This window comes from Lepisma saccharinum, chromosome 16 (assembly GCF_977018435.1).
Source record: "Lepisma saccharinum chromosome 16, izLepSacc3.1, whole genome shotgun sequence".
Classification (NCBI taxonomy): domain Eukaryota; kingdom Metazoa; phylum Arthropoda; class Insecta; order Zygentoma; family Lepismatidae; genus Lepisma; species Lepisma saccharinum.
The window spans coordinates 35,333,152-35,353,608 of NC_139244.1; the positions used below are offsets into that span (position 1 = coordinate 35,333,152).

A 20,457-nucleotide genomic window follows, 5' to 3' on the forward strand; every position below is an offset into this window, starting at 1 on the left:
TTGTTTTTAACCAAGAAGAGGTCGTCGAATAAATAGCAATTGACCAATTTGTGTTGAACTCCTTTAAGTTGATGGATACATGAAGCAGCAATTGAGGCGAAAACCAGTAAATACCGCAAGTATCTGCAAAAAACAGACGGGATAATGCTCATATTGATCAACTAAACCGCGAGTGGAAGCTTCAATTGAGTATATCTTGTGATCATGATGACCAAAGTTTGGAATATATCTTCACATTTGGTAATCGGCGAGAGGTTAAGGTTTATGAGAAATTATAATTGGGAAAAAATAATTGACCAATTTCGAATCATCAAGTGAGTGTTGCTTGGGATTTCTGGTGTCTCGTATTGTGAACACTGAAATAAATTGAAAATGAATACGAGCGCAAAAGTTCTAGCAGGGCATGGTTTCGATCCACCGACCTCTGGGTTATGGGCCCAGCACGCTTCCACTGCGCCACTCTGCTTCTTCCATAACAATCACACATCATCAGTTTGTAAATCTGAATACAGAATCAAACTCGTACTTTTGTCGTTGTCGTGGAGTTAGTGCGATATTTACACTATTTCTTCCGTGATTAATTTCATCAAGATTTGGATTTCGAATTTAAGCTTATAGCAGAATGTAAATCTACCCCACTATCGGATTGCAAGCATCCAAATTTAAATGTGAACCCCCTCGATGAAATTTATGATAACGAAGAAAGCCATGTCTTTCAGCAGTGACGTTCTTTCGATTGCCACATCCCATGCATGTTGGCTAATTTCGGGGTTGTCTTTCTCCATGCATGTCATTTCAGGTTGGTGTTCTAACTTTCAGTCCACCTAAGGGCATGATCACATTGGTGAGGTATGGCGAATATTGCAAGTGTAGTTATCCACGTCATTTTCAACTCGATCTACAGCACTCATTCCTGTAGCAATGGACATTTCTATTCATACCTAAAATATGATTTCAACTGTATCACTGCAAGTCATTCATTTTATATTAACGTTGTGCAAAATAATTTGTGTTAATTCGAAATAGTTTGCGAGAAATTGGCCTTAGAAGTTGTGCCAAATTGATGCTGTACGTCACGAAACCTGAACCGTCTCTGATTGGATATTCCAGTTATGACGTTCTCGTTCGGCAATGAACTCGGTCGTCTGCTTAGCGCTCTAGAAATCCATGCACGAAGGCGTTCGTTGCTCCTCGTGTTCGTAACGCTGATTATTGCAAAGGATTTTCTGTGATTTTCAAAATGAAATTAACGTTTCGATTATGACATGCGAGGGATGTACGAAAGCCAATTTCGGCAATCTAACATGTGCAGACGCATTCACGGCAGCTCCATATTTTGCACAACTGATATTGGATGGAGCAGAGATAAGAGGAGCGGAAGCAGCGAGTTAAATTTTGCAAGGGAAATTTGACATGGGGTGTACTTTCATCGACAGCTTACTCAAGACTATTTAATATTATTCTGTCGAAAGTTTTTTCTCAGTAGCAATAACTCCTAATTTTGAGTGATTATTAGTAGCGCTGGTATTACTGCTGTGGCAATAAGTTTACCTGTTTTGCACGACATTATAAACTGACGTTTTTTCCTTTTTTCTTGTGAAGCTCAAAATAAATGTATGTAATGCAAATGTGCGTCGGGAAGGGCACGGGTTCGAACTGGTCCGTTGACCAGCTCCTAGAAGTATTTTCTAATATTTTCTTTCTCCATGCATGTCATTTCAGTTTGGTGTTCTAACTTTCAGTCCACCTAAGGGCATGATCACATTGGTGAGGTATGGCGAATATTGCAAGTGTAGTTATCCACGTCATTTTCAACTCGATCTACAGCACTCATTCCTGTAGCAATGGACATTTCTACTCTTACCTAAAATATGATTTCAACTGTATCACTGCAAGTCATTCATTTTATATTAACGTTGTGCAAAATAATTTGTGTTAATTCGAAATAGTTTGCGAGAAATTGGCCTTAGAAGTTGTGCCAAATTGATGCTGTACGTCACGAAACCTGAACCGTCTCTGATTGGATATTCCAGTTATGACGTTCTCGTTCGGCAATGAACTAAGTCGTCTGCTTAGCGCTCTAGAAATCCATGCACGAAGGCGTTCGTTGCTCCTCGTGTTCGTAATGCTGATTATTGCAAAGGATTTTCTGTGATTTCCAAAATAAAATTAACGTTTCGATTATGACATGCGAGAGATGTACGAAAGCCAATTTTGGCAATCTAACATGTGCAGATGCATTCACGGCAGCTCCATATTTTGCACAACTGATATTGGATGGAGCAGAGATAAGAGGTGCGGAAGCAGCGAGTTAAGTTTTGCAAGGGAAATTTGACATGGGGTTTACTTTCATCGACAGCTTACTCAAGACTATTTAATATTATTCTGTCGAAAGTTTTTTCTCAGTAGCAATAACTCCTAATTTTGAGTGATTATTAGTAGCGCTGGTATTACTGCTGTGGCAATAAGTTTACCTGTTTTGCACGACATTATAAACTGACGTTTTTTCCTTTTTTCTTGTGAAGCTCAAAATAAATGTATGTAATGCAAATGTGCGTCGGGAAGGGCACGGGTTCGAACTGGTCCGTTGACCAGCTCCTAGAAGTATTTTCTAATATTTTCAAGGTAATAGTATGTTAGCCTCCGTGGCGCAATCGGTTAGCGCGTTCGGCTGTTAACCGAAAGGTTGGTGGTTCGATCCCACCCGGGGGCGTTGTTTTTAACCAAGAAGAGGTCGTCGAATAAATAGCAATTGACCAATTTGTGTTGAACTCCTTTAAGTTGATGGATACATGAAGCAGCAATTGAGGCGAAAACCAGTAAATACCGCAAGTATCTGCGAAAAACAGACGGGATAATGCTCATATTGATCAACTAAACCGCGAGTGGAAGCTTCAATTGAGTATATCTTGTGATCATGATGACCAAAGTTTGGAATATATCTTCACATTTGGTAATCGGGAGAGGTTAAGGTTTATGAGAAATTATAATTGGGAAAAAATAATTGACCAATTTCGAATCATCAAGTGAGTGTTGCTTGGGATTTCTGGTGTCTCGTATTGTGAACACTGAAATAAATTGAAAATGAATACGAGCGCAAAAGTTCTAGCAGGGCATGGTTTCGATCCACCGACCTCTGGGTTATGGGCCCAGCACGCTTCCACTGCGCCACTCTGCTTCTTCCATAACAATCACACATCATCAGTTTGTAAATCTGAATACAGAATCAAACTCGTACTTTTGTCGTTGTCGTGGAGTTAGTGCGATATTTACACTATTTCTTCCGTGATTAATTTCATCAAGATTTGGATTTCGAATTTAAGCTTATAGCAGAATGTAAATCTACCCCACTATCGGATTGCAAGCATCCAAATTTAAATGTGAACCCCCTCGATGAAATTTATGATAACGAAGAAAGCCATGTCTTTCAGCAGTGACGTTCTTTCGATTGCCACATCCCATGCACGTTGGCTAATTTCGGGGTTGTCTTTCTCCATGCATGTCATTTCAGGTTGGTGTTCTAACTTTCAGTCCACCTAAGGGCATGATCACATTGGTGAGGTATGGCGAATATTGCAAGTGTAGTTATCCACGTCATTTTCAACTCGATCTACAGCACTCATTCCTGTAGCAATGGACATTTCTATTCTTACCTAAAATATGATTTCAACTGTATCACTGCAAGTCATTCATTTTATATTAACGTTGTGCAAAATAATTTGTGTTAATTCGAAATAGTTTGCGAGAAATTGGCCTTAGAAGTTGTGCCAAATTGATGCTGTACGTCACGAAACCTGAACCGTCTCTGATTGGATATTCCAGTTATGACGTTCTCGTTCGGCAATGAACTCGGTCGTCTGCTTAGCGCTCTAGAAATCCATGCACGAAGGCGTTCGTTGCTCCTCGTGTTCGTAACGCTGATTATTGCAAAGGATTTTCTGTGATTTTCAAAATGAAATTAACGTTTCGATTATGACATGCGAGGGATGTACGAAAGCCAATTTCGGCAATCTAACATGTGCAGACGCATTCACGGCAGCTCCATATTTTGCACAACTGATATTGGATGGAGCAGAGATAAGAGGAGCGGAAGCAGCGAGTTAAATTTTGCAAGGGAAATTTGACATGGGGTGTACTTTCATCGACAGCTTACTCAAGACTATTTAATATTATTCTGTCGAAAGTTTTTTCTCAGTAGCAATAACTCCTAATTTTGAGTGATTATTAGTAGCGCTGGTATTACTGCTGTGGCAATAAGTTTACCTGTTTTGCACGACATTATAAACTGACGTTTTTTCCTTTTTTCTTGTGAAGCTCAAAATAAATGTATGTAATGCAAATGTGCGTCGGGAAGGGCACGGGTTCGAACTGGTCCGTTGACCAGCTCCTAGAAGTATTTTCTAATATTTTCTTTCTCCATGCATGTCATTTCAGTTTGGTGTTCTAACTTTCAGTCCACCTAAGGGCATGATCACATTGGTGAGGTATGGCGAATATTGCAAGTGTAGTTATCCACGTCATTTTCAACTCGATCTACAGCACTCATTCCTGTAGCAATGGACATTTCTACTCTTACCTAAAATATGATTTCAACTGTATCACTGCAAGTCATTCATTTTATATTAACGTTGTGCAAAATAATTTGTGTTAATTCGAAATAGTTTGCGAGAAATTGGCCTTAGAAGTTGTGCCAAATTGATGCTGTACGTCACGAAACCTGAACCGTCTCTGATTGGATATTCCAGTTATGACGTTCTCGTTCGGCAATGAACTAAGTCGTCTGCTTAGCGCTCTAGAAATCCATGCACGAAGGCGTTCGTTGCTCCTCGTGTTCGTAATGCTGATTATTGCAAAGGATTTTCTGTGATTTCCAAAATAAAATTAACGTTTCGATTATGACATGCGAGGGATGTACGAAAGCCAATTTTGGCAATCTAACATGTGCAGATGCATTCACGGCAGCTCCATATTTTGCACAACTGATATTGGATGGAGCAGAGATAAGAGGTGCGGAAGCAGCGAGTTAAGTTTTGCAAGGGAAATTTGACATGGGGTTTACTTTCATCGACAGCTTACTCAAGACTATTTAATATTATTCTGTCGAAAGTTTTTTCTCAGTAGCAATAACTCCTAATTTTGAGTGATTATTAGTAGCGCTGGTATTACTGCTGTGGCAATAAGTTTACCTGTTTTGCACGACATTATAAACTGACGTTTTTTCCTTTTTTCTTGTGAAGCTCAAAATAAATGTATGTAATGCAAATGTGCGTCGGGAAGGGCACGGGTTCGAACTGGTCCGTTGACCAGCTCCTAGAAGTATTTTCTTATATTTTCAAGGTAATAGTATGTTAGCCTCCGTGGCGCAATCGGTTAGCGCGTTCGGCTGTTAACCGAAAGGTTGGTGGTTCGATCCCACCCGGGGGCGTTGTTTTTAACCAAGAAGAGGTCGTCGAATAAATAGCAATTGACCAATTTGTGTTGAACTCCTTTAAGTTGATGGATACATGAAGCAGCAATTGAGGCGAAAACCAGTAAATACCGCAAGTATCTGCGAAAAACAGACGGGATAATGCTCATATTGATCAACTAAACCGCGAGTGGAAGCTTCAATTGAGTATATCTTGTGATCATGATGACCAAAGTTTGGAATATATCTTCAAATTTGGTAATCGGGAGAGGTTAAGGTTTATGTGAAATTATAATTGGGAAAAAATAATTGACCAATTTCGAATCATCAAGTGAGTGTTGCTTGGGATTTCTGGTGCCTCGTATTGTGAACACTGAAATAAATTGAAAATGAATACGAGCGCAAAAGTTCTAGCAGGGCATGGTTTCGATCCACCGACCTCTGGGTTATGGGCCCAGCACGCTTCCACTGCGCCACTCTGCTTCTTCCATAACAATCACACATCATCAGTTTGTAAATCTGAATACAGAATCAAACTCGTACTTTTGTCGTTGTCGTGGAGTTAGTGCGATATTTACACTATTTCTTCCGTGATTAATTTCATCAAGATTTGGATTTCGAATTTAAGCTTATAGCAGAATGTAAATCTACCCCACTATCGGATTGCAAGCATCCAAATTTAAATGTGAACCCCCTCGATGAAATTTATGATAACGAAGAAAGCCATGTCTTTCAGCAGTGACGTTCTTTCGATTGCCACATCCCATGCATGTTGGCTAATTTCGGGGTTGTCTTTCTCCATGCATGTCATTTCAGGTTGGTGTTCTAACTTTCAGTCCACCTAAGGGCATGATCACATTGGTGAGGTATGGCGAATATTGCAAGTGTAGTTATCCACGTCATTTTCAACTCGATCTACAGCACTCATTCCTGTAGCAATGGACATTTCTATTCTTACCTAAAATATGATTTCAACTGTATCACTGCAAGTCATTCATTTTATATTAACGTTGTGCAAAATAATTTGTGTTAATTCGAAATAGTTTGCGAGAAATTGGCCTTAGAAGTTGTGCCAAATTGATGCTGTACGTCACGAAACCTGAACCGTCTCTGATTGGATATTCCAGTTATGACGTTCTCGTTCGGCAATGAACTCGGTCGTCTGCTTAGCGCTCTAGAAATCCATGCACGAAGGCGTTCGTTGCTCCTCGTGTTCGTAACGCTGATTATTGCAAAGGATTTTCTGTGATTTTCAAAATGAAATTAACGTTTCGATTATGACATGCGAGGGATGTACGAAAGCCAATTTCGGCAATCTAACATGTGCAGACGCATTCACGGCAGCTCCATATTTTGCACAACTGATATTGGATGGAGCAGAGATAAGAGGAGCGGAAGCAGCGAGTTAAATTTTGCAAGGGAAATTTGACATGGGGTGTACTTTCATCGACAGCTTACTCAAGACTATTTAATATTATTCTGTCGAAAGTTTTTTTCTCAGTAGCAATAACTCCTAATTTTGAGTGATTATTAGTAGCGCTGGTATTACTGCTGTGGCAATAAGTTTACCTGTTTTGCACGACATTATAAACTGACGTTTTTTCCTTTTTTCTTGTGAAGCTCAAAATAAATGTATGTAATGCAAATGTGCGTCGGGAAGGGCACGGGTTCGAACTGGTCCGTTGACCAGCTCCTAGAAGTATTTTCTAATATTTTCTTTCTCCATGCATGTCATTTCAGTTTGGTGTTCTAACTTTCAGTCCACCTAAGGGCATGATCACATTGGTGAGGTATGGCGAATATTGCAAGTGTAGTTATCCACGTCATTTTCAACTCGATCTACAGCACTCATTCCTGTAGCAATGGACATTTCTACTCTTACCTAAAATATGATTTCAACTGTATCACTGCAAGTCATTCATTTTATATTAACGTTGTGCAAAATAATTTGTGTTAATTCGAAATAGTTTGCGAGAAATTGGCCTTAGAAGTTGTGCCAAATTGATGCTGTACGTCACGAAACCTGAACCGTCTCTGATTGGATATTCCAGTTATGACGTTCTCGTTCGGCAATGAACTAAGTCGTCTGCTTAGCGCTCTAGAAATCCATGCACGAAGGCGTTCGTTGCTCCTCGTGTTCGTAATGCTGATTATTGCAAAGGATTTTCTGTGATTTCCAAAATAAAATTAACGTTTCGATTATGACATGCGAGGGATGTACGAAAGCCAATTTTGGCAATCTAACATGTGCAGATGCATTCACGGCAGCTCCATATTTTGCACAACTGATATTGGATGGAGCAGAGATAAGAGGTGCGGAAGCAGCGAGTTAAGTTTTGCAAGGGAAATTTGACATGGGGTTTACTTTCATCGACAGCTTACTCAAGACTATTTAATATTATTCTGTCGAAAGTTTTTTCTCAGTAGCAATAACTCCTAATTTTGAGTGATTATTAGTAGCGCTGGTATTACTGCTGTGGCAATAAGTTTACCTGTTTTGCACGACATTATAAACTGACGTTTTTTCCTTTTTTCTTGTGAAGCTCAAAATAAATGTATGTAATGCAAATGTGCGTCGGGAAGGGCACGGGTTCGAACTGGTCCGTTGACCAGCTCCTAGAAGTATTTTCTAATATTTTCAAGGTAATAGTATGTTAGCCTCCGTGGCGCAATCGGTTAGCGCGTTCGGCTGTTAACCGAAAGGTTGGTGGTTCGATCCCACCCGAGAGCGTTGTTTTTAACCAAGAAGAGGTCGTCGAATAAATAGCAATTGACCAATTTGTGTTGAACTCCTTTAAGTTGATGGATACATGAAGCAGCAATTGAGGCGAAAACCAGTAAATACCGCAAGTATCTGCGAAAAACAGACGGGATAATGCTCATATTGATCAACTAAACCGCGAGTGGAAGCTTCAATTGAGTATATCTTGTGATCATGATGACCAAAGTTTGGAATATATCTTCACGTTTGGTAATCGGCGAGAGGTTAAGGTTTATGAGAAATTATAATTGGGAAAAAATAATTGACCAATTTCGAATCATCACGTGAGCGTTGCTTGGGATTTCTGATGTCTCGTATTGTGAAAAATTAAATTTATTGAAAATGAATACGAGCGGAAAAGTTCTAGCAGAGCATGGTTTCGATCCACGGACCTCTGGGTTATGGGCCCAGCACGCTTCCACTGCGCCACTCTGCTTCTTCCATAACAATCACACATCATCAGTTTGTAAATCTGAATACAGAATCAAACTCGTACTTTTGTCGTTGTCGTGGAGTTAGTGCGATATTTACACTATTTCTTCCGTGATTAATTTCATCAAGATTTGGATTTCGAATTTAAGCTTATAGCAGAATGTAAATCTACCCCACTATCGGATTGCAAGCATCCAAATTTAAATGTGAACCCCCTCGATGAAATTTATGATAACGAAGAAAGCCATGTCTTTCAGCAGTGACGTTCTTTCGATTGCCACATCCCATGCATGTTGGCTAATTTCGGGGTTGTCTTTCTCCATGCGTGTCATTTCAGGTTGGTGTTCTAACTTTCAGTCCACCTAAGGGCATGATCACATTGGTGAGGTATGGCGAATATTGCAAGTGTAGTTATCCACGTCATTTTCAACTCGATCTACAGCACTCATTCCTGTAGCAATGGACATTTCTATTCTTACCTAAAATATGATTTCAACTGTATCACTGCAAGTCATTCATTTTATATTAACGTTGTGCAAAATAATTTGTGTTAATTCGAAATAGTTTGCGAGAAATTGGCCTTAGAAGTTGTGCCAAATTGATGCTGTACGTCACGAAACCTGAACCGTCTCTGATTGGATATTCCAGTTATGACGTTCTCGTTCGGCAATGAACTCGGTCGTCTGCTTAGCGCTCTAGAAATCCATGCACGAAGGCGTTCGTTGCTCCTCGTGTTCGTAACGCTGATTATTGCAAAGGATTTTCTGTGATTTTCAAAATGAAATTAACGTTTCGATTATGACATGCGAGGGATGTACGAAAGCCAATTTCGGCAATCTAACATGTGCAGACGCATTCACGGCAGCTCCATATTTTGCACAACTGATATTGGATGGAGCAGAGATAAGAGGAGCGGAAGCAGCGAGTTAAATTTTGCAAGGGAAATTTGACATGGGGTGTACTTTCATCGACAGCTTACTCAAGACTATTTAATATTATTCTGTCGAAAGTTTTTTCTCAGTAGCAATAACTCCTAATTTTGAGTGATTATTAGTAGCGCTGGTATTACTGCTGTGGCAATAAGTTTACCTGTTTTGCACGACATTATAAACTGACGTTTTTTCCTTTTTTCTTGTGAAGCTCAAAATAAATGTATGTAATGCAAATGTGCGTCGGGAAGGGCACGGGTTCGAACTGGTCCGTTGACCAGCTCCTAGAAGTATTTTCTAATATTTTCTTTCTCCATGCATGTCATTTCAGTTTGGTGTTCTAACTTTCAGTCCACCTAAGGGCATGATCACATTGGTGAGGTATGGCGAATATTGCAAGTGTAGTTATCCACGTCATTTTCAACTCGATCTACAGCACTCATTCCTGTAGCAATGGACATTTCTACTCTTACCTAAAATATGATTTCAACTGTATCACTGCAAGTCATTCATTTTATATTAACGTTGTGCAAAATAATTTGTGTTAATTCGAAATAGTTTGCGAGAAATTGGCCTTAGAAGTTGTGCCAAATTGATGCTGTACGTCACGAAACCTGAACCGTCTCTGATTGGATATTCCAGTTATGACGTTCTCGTTCGGCAATGAACTAAGTCGTCTGCTTAGCGCTCTAGAAATCCATGCACGAAGGCGTTCGTTGCTCCTCGTGTTCGTAATGCTGATTATTGCAAAGGATTTTCTGTGATTTCCAAAATAAAATTAACGTTTCGATTATGACATGCGAGAGATGTACGAAAGCCAATTTTGGCAATCTAACATGTGCAGATGCATTCACGGCAGCTCCATATTTTGCACAACTGATATTGGATGGAGCAGAGATAAGAGGTGCGGAAGCAGCGAGTTAAGTTTTGCAAGGGAAATTTGACATGGGGTTTACTTTCATCGACAGCTTACTCAAGACTATTTAATATTATTCTGTCGAAAGTTTTTTCTCAGTAGCAATAACTCCTAATTTTGAGTGATTATTAGTAGCGCTGGTATTACTACTGTGGCAATAAGTTTACCTGTTTTGCACGACATTATAAACTGACGTTTTTTCCTTTTTTCTTGTGAAGCTCAAAATAAATGTATGTAATGCAAATGTGCGTCGGGAAGGGCACGGGTTCGAACTGGTCCGTTGACCAGCTCCTAGAAGTATTTTCTAATATTTTCAAGGTAATAGTATGTTAGCCTCCGTGGCGCAATCGGTTAGCGCGTTCGGCTGTTAACCGAAAGGTTGGTGGTTCGATCCCACCCGAGAGCGTTGTTTTTAACCAAGAAGAGGTCGTCGAATAAATAGCAATTGACCAATTTGTGTTGAACTCCTTTAAGTTGATGGATACATGAAGCAGCAATTGAGGCGAAAACCAGTAAATACCGCAAGTATCTGCGAAAAACAGACGGGATAATGCTCATATTGATCAACTAAACCGCGAGTGGAAGCTTCAATTGAGTATATCTTGTGATCATGATGACCAAAGTTTGGAATATATCTTCACGTTTGGTAATCGGCGAGAGGTTAAGGTTTATGAGAAATTATAATTGGGAAAAAATAATTGACCAATTTCGAATCATCACGTGAGCGTTGCTTGGGATTTCTGATGTCTCGTAATGTGAAAAATTAAATTTATTGAAAATGAATACGAGCGGAAAAGTTCTAGCAGAGCATGGTTTCGATCCACGGACCTCTGGGTTATGGGCCCAGCACGCTTCCACTGCGCCACTCTGCTTCTTCCATAACAATCACACATCATCAGTTTGTAAATCTGAATACAGAATCAAACTCGTACTTTTGTCGTTGTCGTGGAGTTAGTGCGATATTTACACTATTTCTTCCGTGATTAATTTCATCAAGATTTGGGTTTCGAATTTAAGCTGATAGCAAATTGTAAATCTACCCCACTATCGGATGGCAAGCATCCAAATTTAAATGTGAACCCCCTCTATGAAATTTATGATAATGAAGAAATCCATGTCTTTCAGCACTGACGTTCTTTCGATTGCCACATCCCATGCATGTTGGCTAATTTCGGGGTTGTCTTTCTCCATGCATGTCATTTCAGGTTGGTGTTCTAACTTTCAGTCCACTTAAGGGCATGATCACATTGGTGAGGTATGGCGAATATTGCAAGTGTAGTTATCCACGTCATTTTCAACTCGATCTACAGCACTCATTCCTGTAGCAATGGACATTTCTACTCTTACCTAAAATATGATTTCAACTGTATCACTGCAAGTCATTCATTTTATATTAACGTTGTGCAAAATAATTTGTGTTAATTCGAAATAGTTTGCGAGAAATTGGCCTTAGAAGTTGTGCCAAATTGATGCTGTACGTCACGAAACCTGAACCGTCTCTGATTGGATATTCCAGTTATGACGTTCTCGTTCGGCAATGAACTCGGTCGTCTGCTTAGCGCTCTAGAAATCCATGCACGAAGGCGTTCGTTGCTCCTCGTGTTCGTAACGCTGATTATTGCAAAGGATTTTTTGTGATTTTCAAAATGAAATTAACGTTTCGATTATGACATGCGAGGGATGTACGAAAGCCAATTTCGGCAATCTAACATGTGCAGATGCATTCACGGCAGCTCCATATTTTGCACAACTGATATTGGATGGAGCAGAGATAAGAGGAGCGGAAGCAGCGAGTTAAATTTTGCAAGGGAAATTTGACATGGGGTTTACTTTCATCGACAGCTTACTCAAGACTATTTAATATTATTCTGTCGAAAGTTTTTTCTCAGTAGCAATAACTCCTAATTTTGAGTGATAATTAGTAGCGCTGGTATTACTGCAGTGGCAATAAGTTTACCTGTTTTGCACGACATTATAAACTGACGTTTTTTCCCTTTTTCTTGTGAAGCTCAAAATAAATGTATGTAATGCAAATGTGCGTCGGGAAGGGCACGGGTTCGAACTGGTCCGTTGACCAGCTCCTAGAAGTATTTTCCTTATTTTCTTTCTCCATGCATGTCATTTCAGGTTGGTGTTCTAACTTTCAGTCCACCTAAGGGCATGATCACATTGGTGAGGTATGGCGAATATTGCAAGTGTAGTTATCCACGTCATTTTCAACTCGATCTACAGCACTCATTCCTGTAGGAATGGACATTTCTATTCTTACCTAAAATATGATTTCAACTGTATCACTGCAAGTCATTCATTTTATATTAACGTTGTGCAAAATAATTTGTGTTAATTCGAAATAGTTTGCGAGAAATTGGCCTTAGAAGTTGTACCAAATTGATGCTGTACGTCACGAAACCTGAACCGTCTCTGATTGGATATTCCAGTTATGACGTTCTCGTTCGGCAATGAACTCGGTCGTCTGCTTAGCGCTCTAGAAATCCATGCACGAAGGCGTTCGTTGCTCCTCGTTTTCGTAACGCTGATTATTGCAAAGGATTTTCTGTGATTTCCAAAATAAAATTAACGTTTCGATTATGACATGCGAGGGATGTACGAAAGCCAATTTCGGCAATCTAACATGTGCAGATGCATTCACGGCAGCTCCATATTTTGCACAACTGATATTGGATGGAGCAGAGATAAGAGGAGCGGAAGCAGTGAGTTACGTTTGGCAAGGGAAATTTGACATGGGGTTTACTTTCATCGACAGCTTACTCAAGACTATTTAATATTATTCTGTCGAAATTTTTTTCTCAGTAGCAATAACTCCTAATTTTGAGTGATTATTAGTAGCGCTGGTATTACTGCTGTGGCAATAAGTTTACCTGTTTTGCACGACATTATAAACTGACGTTTTTTCCTTTTTTCTTGTGAAGCTCAAAATAAATGTATGTAATGCAAATGTGCGTCGGGAAGGGCACGGGTTCGAACTGGTCCGTTGACCAGCTCCTAGAAGTATTTTCTAATATTTTCAAGGTAATAGTATGTTAGCCTCCGTGGCGCAATCGGTTAGCGCGTTCGGCTGTTAACCGAAAGGTTGGTGGTTCGATCCCACCCGAGAGCGTTGTTTTTAACCAAGAAGAGGTCGTCGAATAAATAGCAATTGACCAATTTGTGTTGAACTCCTTTAAGTTGATGGATACATGAAGCAGCAATTGAGGCGAAAACCAGTAAATACCGCAAGTATCTGCGAAAAACAGACGGGATAATGCTCATATTGATCAACTAAACCGCGAGTGGAAGCTTCAATTGAGTATATCTTGTGATCATGATGACCAAAGTTTGGAATATATCTTCACGTTTGGTAATCGGCGAGAGGTTAAGGTTTATGAGAAATTATAATTGGGAAAAAATAATTGACCAATTTCGAATCATCACGTGAGCGTTGCTTGGGATTTCTGATGTCTCGTATTGTGAAAAATTAAATTTATTGAAAATGAATACGAGCGGAAAAGTTCTAGCAGAGCATGGTTTCGATCCACGGACCTCTGGGTTATGGGCCCAGCACGCTTCCACTGCGCCACTCTGCTTCTTCCATAACAATCACACATCATCAGTTTGTAAATCTGAATACAGAATCAAACTCGTACTTTTGTCGTTGTCGTGGAGTTAGTGCGATATTTACACTATTTCTTCCGTGATTAATTTCATCAAGATTTGGATTTCGAATTTAAGCTTATAGCAGAATGTAAATCTACCCCACTATCGGATTGCAAGCATCCAAATTTAAATGTGAACCCCCTCGATGAAATTTATGATAACGAAGAAAGCCATGTCTTTCAGCAGTGACGTTCTTTCGATTGCCACATCCCATGCATGTTGGCTAATTTCGGGGTTGTCTTTCTCCATGCGTGTCATTTCAGGTTGGTGTTCTAACTTTCAGTCCACCTAAGGGCATGATCACATTGGTGAGGTATGGCGAATATTGCAAGTGTAGTTATCCACGTCATTTTCAACTCGATCTACAGCACTCATTCCTGTAGCAATGGACATTTCTATTCTTACCTAAAATATGATTTCAACTGTATCACTGCAAGTCATTCATTTTATATTAACGTTGTGCAAAATAATTTGTGTTAATTCGAAATAGTTTGCGAGAAATTGGCCTTAGAAGTTGTGCCAAATTGATGCTGTACGTCACGAAACCTGAACCGTCTCTGATTGGATATTCCAGTTATGACGTTCTCGTTCGGCAATGAACTCGGTCGTCTGCTTAGCGCTCTAGAAATCCATGCACGAAGGCGTTCGTTGCTCCTCGTGTTCGTAACGCTGATTATTGCAAAGGATTTTCTGTGATTTTCAAAATGAAATTAACGTTTCGATTATGACATGCGAGGGATGTACGAAAGCCAATTTCGGCAATCTAACATGTGCAGACGCATTCACGGCAGCTCCATATTTTGCACAACTGATATTGGATGGAGCAGAGATAAGAGGAGCGGAAGCAGCGAGTTAAATTTTGCAAGGGAAATTTGACATGGGGTGTACTTTCATCGACAGCTTACTCAAGACTATTTAATATTATTCTGTCGAAAGTTTTTTTCTCAGTAGCAATAACTCCTAATTTTGAGTGATTATTAGTAGCGCTGGTATTACTGCTGTGGCAATAAGTTTACCTGTTTTGCACGACATTATAAACTGACGTTTTTTCCTTTTTTCTTGTGAAGCTCAAAATAAATGTATGTAATGCAAATGTGCGTCGGGAAGGGCACGGGTTCGAACTGGTCCGTTGACCAGCTCCTAGAAGTATTTTCTAATATTTTCTTTCTCCATGCATGTCATTTCAGTTTGGTGTTCTAACTTTCAGTCCACCTAAGGGCATGATCACATTGGTGAGGTATGGCGAATATTGCAAGTGTAGTTATCCACGTCATTTTCAACTCGATCTACAGCACTCATTCCTGTAGCAATGGACATTTCTACTCTTACCTAAAATATGATTTCAACTGTATCACTGCAAGTCATTCATTTTATATTAACGTTGTGCAAAATAATTTGTGTTAATTCGAAATAGTTTGCGAGAAATTGGCCTTAGAAGTTGTGCCAAATTGATGCTGTACGTCACGAAACCTGAACCGTCTCTGATTGGATATTCCAGTTATGACGTTCTCGTTCGGCAATGAACTAAGTCGTCTGCTTAGCGCTCTAGAAATCCATGCACGAAGGCGTTCGTTGCTCCTCGTGTTCGTAATGCTGATTATTGCAAAGGATTTTCTGTGATTTCCAAAATAAAATTAACGTTTCGATTATGACATGCGAGAGATGTACGAAAGCCAATTTTGGCAATCTAACATGTGCAGATGCATTCACGGCAGCTCCATATTTTGCACAACTGATATTGGATGGAGGAGAGATAAGAGGTGCGGAAGCAGCGAGTTAAGTTTTGCAAGGGAAATTTGACATGGGGTTTACTTTCATCGACAGCTTACTCAAGACTATTTCATATTATTCTGTCGAAAGTTTTTTCTCAGTAGCAATAACTCCTAATTTTGAGTGATTATTAGTAGCGCTGGTATTACTGCTGTGGCAATAAGTTTACCTGTTTTGCACGACATTATAAACTGACGTTTTTTCCTTTTTTCTTGTGAAGCTCAAAATAAATGTATGTAATGCAAATGTGCGTCGGGAAGGGCACGGGTTCGAACTGGTCCGTTGACCAGCTCCTAGAAGTATTTTCTAATATTTTCAAGGTAATAGTATGTTAGCCTCCGTGGCGCAATCGGTTAGCGCGTTCGGCTGTTAACCGAAAGGTTGGTGGTTCGATCCCACCCGAGAGCGTTGTTTTTAACCAAGAAGAGGTCGTCGAATAAATAGCAATTGACCAATTTGTGTTGAACTCCTTTAAGTTGATGGATACATGAAACAGCAATTGAGGCGAAAACCAGTAAATACCGCAAGTATCTGCGAAAAACAGACGGGATAATGCTCATATTGATCAACTAAACCGCGAGTGGAAGCTTCAATTGAGTATATCTTGTGATCATGATGACCAAAGTTTGGAATATATCTTCACGTTTGGTAATCGGCGAGAGGTTAAGGTTTATGAGAAATTATAATTGGGAAAAAATAATTGACCAATTTCGAATCATCACGTGAGCGTTGCTTGGGATTTCTGATGTCTCGTATTGTGAAAAATTAAATTTATTGAAAATGAATACGAGCGGAAAAGTTCTAGCAGAGCATGGTTTCGATCCACGGACCTCTGGGTTATGGGCCCAGCACGCTTCCACTGCGCCACTCTGCTTCTTCCATAACAATCACACATCATCAGTTTGTAAATCTGAATACAGAATCAAACTCGTACTTTTGTCGTTGTCGTGGAGTTAGTGCGATATTTACACTATTTCTTCCGTGATTAATTTCATCAAGATTTGGGTTTCGAATTTAAGCTGATAGCAAATTGTAAATCTACCCCACTATCGGATGGCAAGCATCCAAATTTAAATGTGAACCCCCTCTATGAAATTTATGATAATGAAGAAATCCATGTCTTTCAGCACTGACGTTCTTTCGATTGCCACATCCCATGCATGTTGGCTAATTTCGGGGTTGTCTTTCTCCATGCATGTCATTTCAGGTTGGTGTTCTAACTTTCAGTCCACTTAAGGGCATGATCACATTGGTGAGGTATGGCGAATATTGCAAGTGTAGTTATCCACGTCATTTTCAACTCGATCTACAGCACTCATTCCTGTAGCAATGGACATTTCTACTCTTACCTAAAATATGATTTCAACTGTATCACTGCAAGTCATTCATTTTATATTAACGTTGTGCAAAATAATTTGTGTTAATTCGAAATAGTTTGCGAGAAATTGGCCTTAGAAGTTGTGCCAAATTGATGCTGTACGTCACGAAACCTGAACCGTCTCTGATTGGATATTCCAGTTATGACGTTCTCGTTCGGCAATGAACTCGGTCGTCTGCTTAGCGCTCTAGAAATCCATGCACGAAGGCGTTCGTTGCTCCTCGTGTTCGTTACGCTGATTATTGCAAAGGATTTTTTGTGATTTTCAAAATGAAATTAACGTTTCGATTATGACATGCGAGGGATGTACGAAAGCCAATTTCGGCAATCTAACATGTGCAGATGCATTCACGGCAGCTCCATATTTTGCACAACTGATATTGGATGGAGCAGAGATAAGAGGAGCGGAAGCAGCGAGTTAAATTTTGCAAGGGAAATTTGACATGGGGTTTACTTTCATCGACAGCTTACTCAAGACTATTTAATATTATTCTGTCGAAAGTTTTTTCTCAGTAGCAATAACTCCTAATTTTGAGTGATAATTAGTAGCGCTGGTATTACTGCAGTGGCAATAAGTTTACCTGTTTTGCACGACATTATAAACTGACGTTTTTTCCTTTTTTCTTGTGAAGCTCAAAATAAATGTATGTAATGCAAATGTGCGTCGGGAAGGGCACGGGTTCGAACTGGTCCGTTGACCAGCTCCTAGAAGTATTTTCTAATATTTTCTTTCTCCATGCATGTCATTTCAGGTTGGTGTTCTAACTTTCAGTCCACCTAAGGGCATGATCACATTGGTGAGGTATGGCGAATATTGCAAGTGTAGTTATCCACGTCATTTTCAACTCGATCTACAGCACTCATTCCTGTAGCAATGGACATTTCTATTCTTACCTAAAATATGATTTCAACTGTATCACTGCAAGTCATTCATTTTATATTAACGTTGTGCAAAATAATTTGTGTTAATTCGAAATAGTTTGCGAGAAATTGGCCTTAGAAGTTGTACCAAATTGATGCTGTACGTCACGAAACCTGAACCGTCTCTGATTGGATATTCCAGTTATGACGTTCTCGTTCGGCAATGAACTAAGTCGTCTGCTTAGCGCTCTAGAAATCCATGCACGAAGGCGTTCGTTGCTCCTCGTTTTCGTAACGCTGATTATTGCAAAGGATTTTCTGTGATTTCCAAAATAAAATTAACGTTTCGATTATGACATGCGAGGGATGTACGAAAGCCAATTTCGGCAATTTAACATGTGCAGATCCATTCACGGCAGCTCCATATTTTGCACAACTGATATTGGATGGAGCAGAGATAAGAGGAGCGGAAGCAGTGAGTTACGTTTGGCAAGGGAAATTTGACATGGGGTTTACTTTCATCGACAGCTTACTCAAGACTATTTAATATTATTCTGTCGAAATTTTTTTCTCAGTAGCAATAACTCCTAATTTTGAGTGATTATTAGTAGCGCTGGTATTACTGCTGTGGCAATAAGTTTACCTGTTTTGCACGACATTATAAACTGACGTTTTTTCCTTTTTTCTTGTGAAGCTCAAAATAAATGTATGTAATGCAAATGTGCGTCGGGAAGGGCACGGGTTCGAACTGGTCCGTTGACCAGCTCCTAGAAGTATTTTCTAATATTTTCAAGGTAATAGTATGTTAGCCTCCGTGGCGCAATCGGTTAGCGCGTTCGGCTGTTAACCGAAAGGTTGGTGGTTCGATCCCACCCGAGAGCGTTGTTTTTAACCAAGAAGAGGTCGTCGAATAAATAGCAATTGACCATTTTGTGTTGAACTCCTTTAAGTTGATGGATACATGAAACAGCAATTGAGGCGAAAACCAGTAAATACCGCAAGTATCTGCGAAAAACAGACGGGATAATGCTCATATTGATCAACTAAACCGCGAGTGGAAGCTTCAATTGAGTATATCTTGTGATCATGATGACCAAAGTTTGGAATATATCTTCACGTTTGGTAATCGGCGAGAGGTTAAGGTTTATGAGAAATTATAATTGGGAAAAAATAATTGACCAATTTCGAATCATCACGTGAGCGTTGCTTGGGATTTCTGATGTCTCGTATTGTGAACACTGAAATAAATTGAAAATGAATACGAGCGGAAAAGTTCTAGCAGGGCATGGTTTCGATCCACGGACCTCTGGGTTATGGGCCCAGCACGCTTCCACTGCGCCACTCTGCTTCTTCCATAACAATCACACATCATCAGTTTGTAAATCTGAATACAGAATCAAACTCGTACTTTTGTCGTTGTCGTGGAGTTAGTGCGATATTTAAACTATTTCTTCCGTGATTAATTTCATCAAGATTTAGATTTCGAATTTAAGCTTATAGCAGAATGTAAATCTACCCCAATATCGGATTGCAAGCATCCAAATTTAAATGTGAACCCCCTCGATGAAATTTATGATAACGAAGAAAGCCATGTCTTTCAGCACTGACGTTCTTTCGATTGCCACATCCCATGCATGTTGGCTAATTTCGGGGTTGTCTTTCTCCATGCATGTCATTTCAGGTTGGTGTTCTAACTTTCAGTCCACCTAAGGGCATGATCACATTGGTGAGGTATGGCGAATATTGCAAGTGTAGTTATCCACGTCATTTTCAACTCGATCTACAGCACTCATTCCTGTAGCAATGGACATTTCTATTCTTACCTAAAATATGATTTCAACTGTATCACTGCAAGTCATTCATTTTATATTAACGTTGTGCAAAATAATTTGTGTTAATTCGAAATAGTTTGCGAGAAATTGGCCTTAGAAGTTGTGCCAAATTGATGCTGTACGTCACGAAACCTGAACCGTCTCTGATTGGATATTCCAGTTATGACGTTCTCGTTCGGCAATGAACTCGGTCGTCTGCTTAGCGCTCTAGAAATCCATGCACGAAGGCGTTCGTTGCTCCTCGTGTTCGTAACGCTGATTATTGCAAAGGATTTTCTGTGATTTTCAAAATGAAATTATGTCACGTGCCAGTTTCGATGACACAATGAACGTTGCAAGGAGGAATGGTTTCTCGGAATCGACGATAGATGGCAGCACGCCATATAAAGAAGAGCAGAGCTCATTGTACAAACTAGGAGCGCAGAAGAGGGATGATATATATTATAGTAAATTGAGAAATATATAAAAGAAGAGTTCAAATACAATAATAGAAGTAAATAGAATGATGTATGTAGTA

At 39.7% G+C, this 20,457-nt stretch overlaps 7 non-coding genes across 7 annotated transcripts; all 7 read left to right on the forward strand.

Moving 5' to 3' along the window:
- The first annotated feature begins 2,639 nt into the window (after window positions 1–2,639).
- Window positions 2,640–2,713, forward strand: TRNAN-GUU (transfer RNA asparagine (anticodon GUU)). Its single transcript has one exon. It is a non-coding gene; the product is annotated as a tRNA-Asn (tRNA).
- A 2,638-nt stretch (window positions 2,714–5,351) lies between these two features.
- On the forward strand, window positions 5,352–5,425 carry TRNAN-GUU (transfer RNA asparagine (anticodon GUU)). Its single transcript has one exon. It is a non-coding gene; the product is annotated as a tRNA-Asn (tRNA).
- Window positions 5,426–8,064: 2,639 nt separating this feature from the next.
- TRNAN-GUU (transfer RNA asparagine (anticodon GUU)) lies at window positions 8,065–8,138 on the forward strand. The gene has a single exon. It is a non-coding gene; the product is annotated as a tRNA-Asn (tRNA).
- Window positions 8,139–10,777: 2,639 nt separating this feature from the next.
- On the forward strand, window positions 10,778–10,851 carry TRNAN-GUU (transfer RNA asparagine (anticodon GUU)). Its single transcript has one exon. It is a non-coding gene; the product is annotated as a tRNA-Asn (tRNA).
- Window positions 10,852–13,489: 2,638 nt separating this feature from the next.
- On the forward strand, window positions 13,490–13,563 carry TRNAN-GUU (transfer RNA asparagine (anticodon GUU)). The gene has a single exon. It is a non-coding gene; the product is annotated as a tRNA-Asn (tRNA).
- Window positions 13,564–16,203: 2,640 nt separating this feature from the next.
- TRNAN-GUU (transfer RNA asparagine (anticodon GUU)) lies at window positions 16,204–16,277 on the forward strand. Its single transcript has one exon. It is a non-coding gene; the product is annotated as a tRNA-Asn (tRNA).
- A 2,639-nt stretch (window positions 16,278–18,916) lies between these two features.
- TRNAN-GUU (transfer RNA asparagine (anticodon GUU)) lies at window positions 18,917–18,990 on the forward strand. The gene has a single exon. It is a non-coding gene; the product is annotated as a tRNA-Asn (tRNA).
- Window positions 18,991–20,457: the final 1,467 nt, after the last annotated feature.